Source organism: Schistocerca cancellata, chromosome 9, assembly GCF_023864275.1.
Source record: "Schistocerca cancellata isolate TAMUIC-IGC-003103 chromosome 9, iqSchCanc2.1, whole genome shotgun sequence".
NCBI lineage: Eukaryota > Metazoa > Arthropoda > Insecta > Orthoptera > Acrididae > Schistocerca > Schistocerca cancellata.
This window is the reverse complement of record NC_064634.1, coordinates 234,331,230-234,342,664: the sequence shown is the minus strand read 5'-3', so window position 1 is coordinate 234,342,664 and position 11,435 is coordinate 234,331,230. Positions and strand designations below refer to the sequence as shown.

At 40.9% G+C, this 11,435-nt stretch overlaps 1 long non-coding RNA gene across 1 annotated transcript in view; it reads right to left on the bottom strand.

Annotated features, from left to right (window-relative positions):
• Positions 1 to 3,564: 3,564 nt before the first annotated feature.
• LOC126100477 (uncharacterized) overlaps positions 3,565 to 11,435 on the bottom strand; it is a 30,481-nt gene continuing 22,610 nt past the window's right edge. Inside the window, exons 3-4 of the long non-coding RNA XR_007522179.1 lie at positions 10,009 to 10,145; positions 3,565 to 3,831 (exon numbers count right to left, since the gene is read on the bottom strand). This is a non-coding gene — a long non-coding RNA (uncharacterized LOC126100477). The remainder of the gene's footprint in view (positions 3,832 to 10,008; positions 10,146 to 11,435) is intronic.

Sequence of the window (11,435 nt, the reverse complement as noted above, 5' to 3'; positions counted from 1 at the left end):
TACAAGAATATTGAATTACCAAAATATTTTCAAAATGGAATGTTCCATGCGTCTACCTTCAACTACCACTTTGCGTCCACACTCTGTTAACGGAACCCTTTTTACGTGGATCACCTGCCCTTTTATAAGTGGTAAATGCCATATTTCCTCCATCTGTATATATATATATATATATATATATATATATATATATATATATATATATATATATATATATATATATATATAGGATGCTCTCTTGATCGTGACCGCGCCGAATATCTCACGAAATAATCGTCAAACGCAAAAACTACAAAGAACGACACTTGTCTAGCTTGTAGGGGGAAACCAGATGGCGCTATCGTTGGCCCGGTAGATGGCGCTCCCATAGGTAAAACATCAACTGCGTTTTTTTTTTAAATAGGAACCCACATTTTTTATTACATATTCGTGTAGTACGTAAAGAAACATGAATGTTTTAGTTGGACCACTTTTTCCCTTTGTGATAGATGGCACTGTAATAGTCATAAATTTTAGACGAAAAGTTGGTAACAGGTAGGTTTTTTAAATTAAAATACAGAACTTAGGTAAGTTGGAACATTTTATTTCGGTTGTTCCAATGTGATACATGTACCTTTGTGAACTTATCATATCTGAGAACGCATGCTGTTACAGCATGATTACCTGTAAATACCAAATTACTGCAATCAATGCTCAAAATGATGTGCGTCAACCTCAATGCATTTGGCAATACGTCTAACGACATTCCTCTCAACAGCCAGTAGTTCGCCTTAAGTAATGTTCGCACATGCAATGACAATGTGCTGACGCATGTTGTTAAGCCTTGTCGGTTGATCACGATAGCAAATATCCTTCAACTTTCCCCGCAGAAAGAAATCCGGGGACGTCAGATCCGGTGAACGTGCGGGCATTGGCACGGTGCTTCGACGACTAATCCACCTGTTATGAAATACGCTATTCAATACCGCTTCAACCGCACGCGAACTGTGTGCCGGACATCCACCATGCTGGAAGTACACCGCCATTCTGTCATGCAGTGAAACACCTTGTAGTAACGTCAGTAGAACATTACGTAGGAAATCAGCATACATTGCAGCATTAAACTGCCATCGATAAAATGGGGGCCAATTATCCTTCCTACCACAATGCCGCACCATACATTCACCCGCCACGGTCGCTGATGTTCCAATTGTCGCAGCCATCTGGGATTTTCCGTTCCCCAATAGTGCATATTAAGCCGGTTTACGTTACCGCTGTTGGTGAATGACGCTAACTTATTAAATAGAATGCGTGCAAAAACTCTGTCATCGTCCCGTAAATTCTGTTGTTTCCAGTGGCAGAACTGTACACGACGTTCAAAGTCGTCGCTATGCAATTCCTGGTTCACAGAAATATGGTACGGGTGCAAACGATGTTGATGTAGCATTCTCAACACAGACGTTTTTGAGATTCCCGATTGTCGCGCACTTTTGTCTGCTACTGATGTGCGGATTAGCCGCGACAGCAACTAAAGCAACTACTTGGGAATCATCATTCGTTGCACGTCGTGGTTGACGTTTCACATGTGGCTGAATACTCCTTGTTTCCGTAAATAACGTAACTATCCGGTGAACGCTCAGGTCACTTGGATGAAGTCGTCCAGGATACCGAGCAGCATACATAGCACACTCCCGTTGGGCATTTTGATCAGAATAGCCAAACAACAACACGATAACGACCTTTCTCGCAGGTAGTAAACGGACCATTTTAACACGAGTAATGTATCACGAAGCAACTACCGTCTGCACTGGCGGAATGTTACGTGAGACCACGTACTTATACGATTGTGACTTTTGCAGCGCCATCTATCACAAAGTGAAAAAAGTGGTCCAACTAAAACAACCAAAGTTCTTTACGTACTACACGAAAATGTAATAAAAATGGGGGTTCCTATTTAAAAAAAGGCAGTTGATATCGTTTGACCTATTGCAGCGCCATCTAACGGGCCAATCATAGCGCCATCTCGATTCCCCCTTCAAGCTAGACGAGTTTCGTTCTTTGTAGTTTTAAGGACCACCGTATATATATATATATATATATATATATATATCTGTGTGTGTGTGTGTTTAGATTGTCAAGCAGTACTTACGTTCAAAGAACCAAGGTGATTTTATTAGTTCACACACACCGCCATGATAAACTCTATTTACTCATCTTCGGGCCAAGCCGTGTGGCTCCCACAGGTGTCAGCAACACCACATGTCTGAGTCTGGCAAGCGAGATGTTAAAATTCGTAAATAGAGTCCCAGCATGAATGTGTTAATCCCAGAATGAATGCACCGAATGAAATCTTCGGCTAAGTCTCCAGAAACCTTCAATAGTGAATGTTGCATTCCCCTGATACACATAGGCATGGAGAGTGTGTAGTTTGTGTGTGGCTACCTCAGACCTTCCTCAAAAGGTATCGGCGTCCAAGTGGTTTTGCCATGAGATTGAGCGTGGAGTGTCATTATGGTGCAGCTACTAACGACTCTGTTACACAAGCTGACTATGCAGTGTAGTTTGGATTTAAAACGGTTTTATTTACAGGACCTGCAATATCTTCATTTCCCATGCCGCCAGTTCTCCTACCTCATATACTTTGTTGACAATGTTGTTTACCGTAATGTCAGATGATTTTTGCAATATGATACAGGAAATACCTTAGTAAGTGACGTTTTGTGTTTCAGATTTGTTATGAGGAAGTTTCTGACGTTATGAAAATATGAGAAAGGGATAGATTTTCAGAGGATAGAAGAGAGATAGAGTGTGAACTAAGACGTCGTCAGAGACTGGAACGTCCGCTGCAAATAGCTACGATTAATTCTATACTGTCATTCAGATTATTTCCGATAATAGCAGCAGTCAATGGTTACATGGTTCCCCAAACTGACCTAGTACCAAACTGGGGCTTAGGTTTGATAGAAAACCCTATATATTTAGTTTGAGGAGGAGGTCCATTAGTGAAATGCAATCAGTCAGCTGAAATAGTACTTTAAGCAAATCAACATGGCAAGGTGTGCTGCTATTTACGAAATAGAGATTTCCGATGGCGCTCTAGTTGGATTTTTGTATCTGAACTCTCTGATGGGCATTGTTTCTCCTACCTTTTACGATCCTGTAACTAACGCCCTCGGTTTATATATTCATCGTAAATTAAATTTTCTGTTTTCTAACGAATTTTTTGGCATTTAAGTCTGTATCTTTTAGGTGGATAATATCTTTCATCAAACGGTCGTAATCTTTCTGTAGCCTCTTTCGTTGTACTGGGTGAAATCCAGGTGTCTATGTGTGTCTTTACAATTTTTAATACCTTAGTAATGATTGACCAGTGTTATTGTTAATCACAGTCAAAATTTCAGTTTTGTTAACTTTGTATTGCACAGTAAGGATCGATTCGTTTTTGACTGATCTTGTGTGGAAACGAGCATATTTTGATGTAGACAGTTAGGAAAAATGAGAAAGGAACAGCTTCTTTGTTGAGACTGAACTTTGGGATGAAATGACGAAATAAATCAAATCATCATAAAGAAAAGAAGTAGTTTATTTGCAATAGAATTGCGGAAATTAATATTCGTGCGAGCTATTTCTGCACATGGTGCTGTTATTATTCAATTTATTGAAAGAGCAACAGATATCTTAGCAAATATTCTGCACTTATTGGTGAAAGTTTTATCATTTATTACGGTAGTGAACAGCAACAAGCCTGGAATGGTCAGTAGCCGTTGTACGTCAGTGAGGTCGTGGGTTGGTAAGACCTCATCCACCTTCCCACGTCGTGGTTTAGCCACTAGATGAAGCAGTCCATGGCCGCTAGAGAGGAGGAGAAAAAAAAATGGTTGTTACTTTTTTTCTATCATATCTCGAGTCATCATCACGTTCCACAATTAACATATTGTATCAGCGAATGCAGCATATGAATTGCAGATAATACACAAGCCTATTAGGATCTGTTTGTGACGTCGGCAGGAAGTGTCTCCTTAGCTATTTTGTTGCTGTGCACGTCTCTACCAGTGAGATCGGAAAAGCAACAGACCGTCTGTACGCAGTCGTCAATCAGTATTTTATAAATGGTGACTTTTGACAAGTTCTCACGCATCGTTGTTAAGAAAGTGTGTCAATACTGCATAGGTTTCAAGTGCCAAAGACGGTATAAATCAGTTAACTCACTTTAACGGAATTCTAGTCGTTTAATATCTCTTCATAATTTGACACAACATACAGTTTGTGTGTCGAGGAGGCATCACAGAATCAACACTTGGTTCAAGTAAGTGTTATGTTACAGTCGTGGGTGAAGAGTTTACAGTTATATATTTCAAACTGATAATAGGCAAACATTCATTATTTACATTGTGCAAGCGTTAAGAATTATGCCTCGATGGAGATGGTACCGTTCCATTGGTGCCAGATTTGAATTTTTGATGATGTTCAAAAGCTTAATCTGTTACTTCTTTTCCTGTATACCTTATCTGAAGCGTATCTTATTCATGAGTTGAATGACTGCGAGGTTGTTTTTATACTAAGCAGTGGATGTTAATAAATATTGTGGAACCTAATATATATAATCAAAAGGATTGCTCAGACATCCCTTGGCATGATATAAGCAATGAACCGACTTTAGACGGAAAAATTCGGGAATTATGTCGCAAAATTATTACACTGTATGATAAACATGCTCCTCAACGCACTGTCAAGGTAAAGAGAGCTCCCGCTCCGTGGCTCACCACTGCATTACGCCAGTTAATGAATAAACGTGATGCTGCACATAGGGCCTTCAAGCGTAACCCAACTCCCGAGGCGTACGAAGCTTATAGGAAACTCCGAAATAGAACCAAGCAAAGCGTGAGGAATGCCAAAATCAGACATGCCCGCTCTGTCGTATGCGGTATAACAAAACCTGCTGCACTGTGGAAAAAGCTGCGCAGTTTCGGTATAGGGAAGCGAAGATCTGACGCTGTTTATCAAGCGTCTGCAGAAGAATTCAATGATTTCTTCTCAACAGCTATAAACTGCCACGCAGCGACAAATTACGAGCCCCAAGATATCAATCTCTCGAGAGACAAGTTTTACCTAAAACATGTAACTACTGGCACAGTACACAAGGCAATTATGAGAATCTCTTCCGAGGCAGTAGGAAATGATGGAGTCAGCATTGGCATGATTAAGAACGTCGTAGACACTATTACTCCAGTTATCACAGACATCTTCAACCTGTCTCTTGTCAGTAGTACATATCCTACTGAGTGGAAGCAAAGTTTAATTCAGCCTATACCCAAGACTGACAACCCTAAGTCGCCAGGTGATTACAGGCCGATCAGCATACTACCTGCAATATCTAAAGCCCTAGAATACATCGTCCATGAACAACTGACGGATTACCTCAAAACTCATAACATCCACAACAAATATCAGTCAGGCTTTCGAAAGCACCATAGTACAGCAACTGCATTAATCAAAGTAACTGATGACATTAATCATGCTATGGACAGACGTGAAGCTACCATCCTAACACTGCTTGACTTTAGCAAGGCTTTTGACACAGTTGACTTTGATATATTACTAATTAAAATGAAACAGCTGAATTTCTCAAACAGCGCTATACACTGGTTCGACAGCTACCTCAAAAACAGAAGTCAACAAGTCATTTGTGGGTCGGAAAAGTCATCATGGAAAAACGTGCGCTCTGGAGTTCCCCAAGGCTCCGTCCTTGGTCCATTACTCTTCTCACTGTACATTAATGATATTTCTTCAGTGATTCACTCCTGCAACTACCATCTATATGCCGACGACATCCAACTGTACATAAGTGCAAGCCCCAAGAACATTGCTGACGCAGTAGCGAGTATGAACGCAGATCTTTGCTCTGTTTCTCGATGGGCACAGAACCTAGGTCTGAAACTAAACCCCAAGAAATCCCAGGTCATACTTATATCTCATCCAAAGTTAATCAGTCGGTACTTTCGCGAAACAGTCCCTCAAATACTCCTCAATGGTACCCAACTACCATACCAAAAAACAGTAAAAGACCTTGGAATAATCTTGGATGAACACCTAAACTGGGAAGAACAAACAGTCACAGCTTGCCGGAAATCGCTCTCCTCCCTACATGCAATTCAAAAATTTAGAAAAATATTTCCAACCCATGTTGAACAAAAATTAGTCCAAACACTAGTCTTGCCTAATCTTTACTACTGTGATGTAGTTCAACACGGCACAAATAGTGAAAATTCGAGATGCCTCGAGCTAGTGATGAATGCTTGCGTTAGATACGTATGCAATATACGGTTGTATGATCATATCAGTTCGTCATACTCCCAGCTAGGTTGGATACGCCCACATAAGGCACGCGATCTCCACACGATGTGCTTACTTCAACGATTTCTTAGCCACTGGTGCCCCCAATACTTATCTTCTCACATTAAACACCTATCATCATTCCACAACCGCAATACTAGATCGGATACATCTAGCATCTTGGCTGTACCTTTACATAACACAAAATCTTTCTCTGTGTCATTCTCCATCTCAGCCATACGACTATGGAACGCGCTCCCCTGTGATCTGCGTCTTATCCAGAACCACTTAACATTCAAGAGGGAACTCAAGACTTACATATTAGGGACGGTATAGCCACCATTGTCGTGCCCCTCTCATCTTTTTCTTTCTCCTCTCCATCATAGCTTCGAATTTTACCATTCTATTTCTCCTCCTCTAACTTATCTACCTTTTCTATATCTCTTTCACCCCATTCTATCGTCTTATGTCTCTGCTTGATGAGAATAACTCACAAGCTGCAAGAATATAACGACAAAATTCCCAACTAGCAATAGGACTGACATTTATAAAAGAAAAAATATGTTCACTTTCCTATACATAGTCATTACTATTATTATTATTCTTGATTATTATAATTACTTTTTGATTGTTATAATTATCATTGTAGTACTTTTATAATCTCTAATTTTTTCTGTAACATTAATACTGTATAACATGTTATATGTCTTTAATGTTCTGTAGAAACTGAAATTTGTTGAATCTGAGTATGCCTGGTTAGGTGTAAGAGAGGGCCTGAAGGCCCTAATCTTGCCAGGTAAAATAAATGCATAAATAAATAAAATAAATAATCAACTAAGTACTACCTCCTTCCTTCGTTGAGTTGTGTATTGGCAGCAAAGTGTGGCTGAGAACATTGTGTGCCGTATATTTTGCAATAAATTTACATTTTATTTATTCTATTGTTAAGACATGCGGCAGGGGTACTATTTGAAGTGTTTTGTTTCAGCGTGTCTACTTGAGAGCTATTAGGGGTAATGCCTCGAGGAAAGTAGACCTGATTTAAGAACTAAAAATAAGTATGAATGTTACTACGTCGGATGTTTAAGGGAAGTGTTGTATCGACCGGTATTGCTGCCGACGTCGGACGGTGAAGATATGACTGCAGCCGTGTCTGCTACTGAAAAGACATTTGTAGACATGTTTGCAATAGTTTCATTTTTCGAAGTGCGGTAACCATCCTTCCTACAGCTAAATTCCTTCAGTACCGACGGGAAAGGCGTAATTTACAGCCATCTCTCTCTCATATGTATTATAATCTAGTCATTCACTTCACATTTTAAAATTTTGACAAAATATGTACTGTTTCCAATTAATATTTCTACGTTATTCTGCATTTTTAAAATAATTATCAGTTAAAATTAATCCTAAAATTTAAGTTGTACCTGTAGTAATAGTAGTAGTAGTAGTAGTAGTACTAATAGTAAACTGGAAATTGGTGGTAAGGTCATATGGGGCCGATCTGCTAAGGTCCCTAAGCCTAGACACTACTGTATTTTCCGCCAGTTATGGCAGGTGTTATTTTCGTACTGCATACTGGTATGCGGAAACGAAGCACCGTTACCGCTACTCTCGTAGTGGGAGTTTATGTTATGATAAATATTTATTAGTTGGAACAATATGAGGATTCTTCCATTTCACCCCACCCATCTCACTGCGTGCGACACATTCTTATACACGCAAATCCACTGAAAAAGAATAACAGTATATGAGTTATAGGTAAAACGAGGACTCCAGCCACATCGACCGTGTATCTCCAGTGCGTATTGCTTAATAACGCCGTAAGATAAAATTATCAGTAAACCAGCAACATAGCAAAGAGCTATAAACTTATTAAAGTTTATGGCTCCTATAGGAATAATCCAAAACTCTGAATTACGACAGCTATTAATCCACAGGTATGATGCCAGCTGGTGCTACGAAGGATACAGAAAATTGCTCAACCGGGGAAAGCAATAAGTCTGCAATGCCAAAATATGGCATACCTTAGGTGCCACTGAACGAGCTCTTAGATTACGTGGAAGAATCTCCGTAGCTTGGGTAAAGGACAGAAAAAGCCTGCTGACAAGGTGAACAATTTTTTCAGCTTCAATCAGCCCAAATGCCAAGAAGAACTACTTTCTGAATGAATATTAAGGCTACACGACCCTGATGCTTACTACTTAAACCACGTTACAGCACGTGAAATAAGAAAAGCTGTAAAGAGAATCCCTTCTGAAGCAAGAGGTATCGACACTATTAGGCGTACCATATTCAAAAATATTCCAGGTGGTATCGTACCAGCCTCGGCTGACATACACTGACGGAAAAAAGTCGCAAAACCAAGAAATAGTTCTGTGACGTCAGAACTGCTTTTAATACACGCTGGAGCGACCGTGAACGCTAGTTACTTTTGATAGTGGACATCGTGTGCTGATGTTAGTCAAGAATATTTTTATGGCGACAAAGATGCCAGTATCCTTACTAAGTTTTAACGATGTCGTGTAATATAGTACTAGAAGCTGGATGCTCCGTCTCCGATAATGTAGAAAGACTTGGCACCAACGTAGCCACTCTGCATGACTACTGACAGATGTGGTCACGAGATTACACAATCACAAGAAGATCGTGCTGCCGATGGCAACGTGGCACTACCGGGAGGGAAGACCATGTGTTCGAGGTGTGGCTCTGGGGCGTAGTACTGCGTTTGCAGCAGCAATTTGAGCAGCAGTTTGCATCATAGCGACATAGGAAGCTGTCATAAATCTCGTACATCAAGGACAGCTGTGGTCCAGACGCCTTGTAGCGTGTATTCCGCTGTGCCCAAACCATTGAAGAGAGCGGTGGAGGTCTCTTGTTTTTCTGATGAAATCAGGTTCTGTGTCGGTGCCAGTGACGGCTGTGTTTCGGTTACCGGGAGATCAGTTGAGGACCTGCAGCCAACCTGTCTACGTTCTAGACGCAATGGACCTACACTTAGAGTCATGGTCTGCAATGCCATTTCATATAACAGCTGGGGTACTCTTACTGCTATCCCACGCACTTTGACAGACAATTTGCACAACAACCCGTTGATTCGACCTATTGTGTTGTCATTCGTGAACAGCGTTCCAGGGAGTATTTTCCAACAGGATAACGCTCGGCCACATACTGTTGTTTTAAACCAGCATGCTCAACAGAGTGTCGACATGTTGCCTCGGTCTGATCTATCATCACATCTTTCTCCAATCGAGCACATATGGAACATCATCAGACGACAACTCCAGCGTCATCCACAAACTGCGTGCATCATGTCTGTATTGACCGACAGAGTGCAACAAGCGTGGGACTCTATCGAAGAAACTGACATCCGGTACCCGAAAAACAAAATACATGCGCGTTTGCAAGAAACAGTCTGGAAGTTACATCGGTTATTAATGTACCAGCACTTCACATTTTCAATGGATCATCTCGCGCTTACATTAACCTGTGATCTTGCACTGTTAATATCATATCAAATATATTCGAGGAATTTCATTACTCTACGTCAACTATTTTTGGTGTCGTGACGTTTTCTTCCGTCAGAGTATTTAAATTTTCCTGCGAGTATGGGACACAACGTTCTCAATGGAAAAGGAGTATAGTCCACCTTACTCCTAAAAACAAAAACCCACATGCACCCAGTGATAAACTAATTACCAGAAAGGCCCAAAATGCTGGATTATACACTTCGGTAATGTTATATCGCTGGAATGGCGGCTTGCCGCTTGCTCTGGTCGCTGAGGCAGGAAATGGTGCTTGTCGACGTTGACGGGGCAGGTTCCTTCCATGGTGTCCTGTGCAGAAAAGTTGAGTTAGTTACTGCTAAGTATTTTCCTGGAAGTAAAGCTGTTTACAATCGTCGTTTCTTTCAGATATCCGATGGCGTGGTAATCCACTTACGAATTTTGAAAGCGTAAACAAGAGTCAGCTACATTCTACCAGCTTAGTTCAGTGTTTGTTTCTGCTGCAGGCAACCACACACCGAAATCTACGCTATTTTGCTGTGAGTTTTGTGAGCGTCGTTGCGTTTCTGTCAATTAAGGTAACACGTCTTGGAAAGTGCGTTCTGATTAGCTTACGATGTTACCGCAATGAAGTGTAATTTGTAATTCTGGACTTTGAGTTTTCTTTCTCCATGTGAACTGCCCGGAGTATCAGTTTATCTATCTGGTGTTTTGTGCTATCAGTTGGCTATTGGGATCTCTGAATTTGCGGAAGCTGCCTGATAACTTGTACTGATAGCCTATATCAGGGATTCAATTAGTTCACAGAGATCACTGACGGAGAATGAATGAGGCACATCATTCTGGGGGGAAATAGGACTTTGTCCCCCTTGTTTTTCTGTTTAAATGTTTAAGGTGCTGCGACTGAACAAGGATGTACTGATTGTAATCAGCTCCACCATTGTTGCTTATATTGTCACTCGATCAAGTTTGTATCTGATTGGATTGACCGACAACTCGTGGTTCATTGTTGCAATGTCCGAGCGCGCACCGAGTTTCGCTGGCCGTATTTTATGAAGTTTTTTTAACGTTGTTAGCTGTATGCGTAGTTAAGTGTTGCCTTTTGTTGGCAAGAGTCTACGATGAATACTACGTTGTGTTTTCGCACTGCACGTTGTTTACTGTCGAATACTGAAGTGTGGCAGTGAGGAAAAACGTATGTTCGTCACTGCGGTTCATCCGGATGAGCTATGGTTAATGCCGTCTTAGAATAACAGGGTTATTGAACGATAGTTGTAAGTGACATCTTACGACAAACGACCTTACAAGTAAGGGACGGATAGGTGAAGAGTCAGTTTAGTTATAGTTTGGCGAATTTCCACTGGTATATCTATTAATTCATAGCGACCATTACTACTAACCAGGCGCATGGTAATACCTGTTAAGTTTGCAACTGATTCTGCTATTGTTTGTGTTAACTGGCAGCTGTGCTAACCATTTAACCCGTGTAATAATCAATACCACCAGGTTTGGTACTTCCATCCACCGTTAGTTGGTCTGAGGCACGTGGCGTCCCAGATGTCGAAGCCACACTGATCGATGGGGGTGAAGATCTGAGGTCTGGAGCAGGGTTCACTCTAT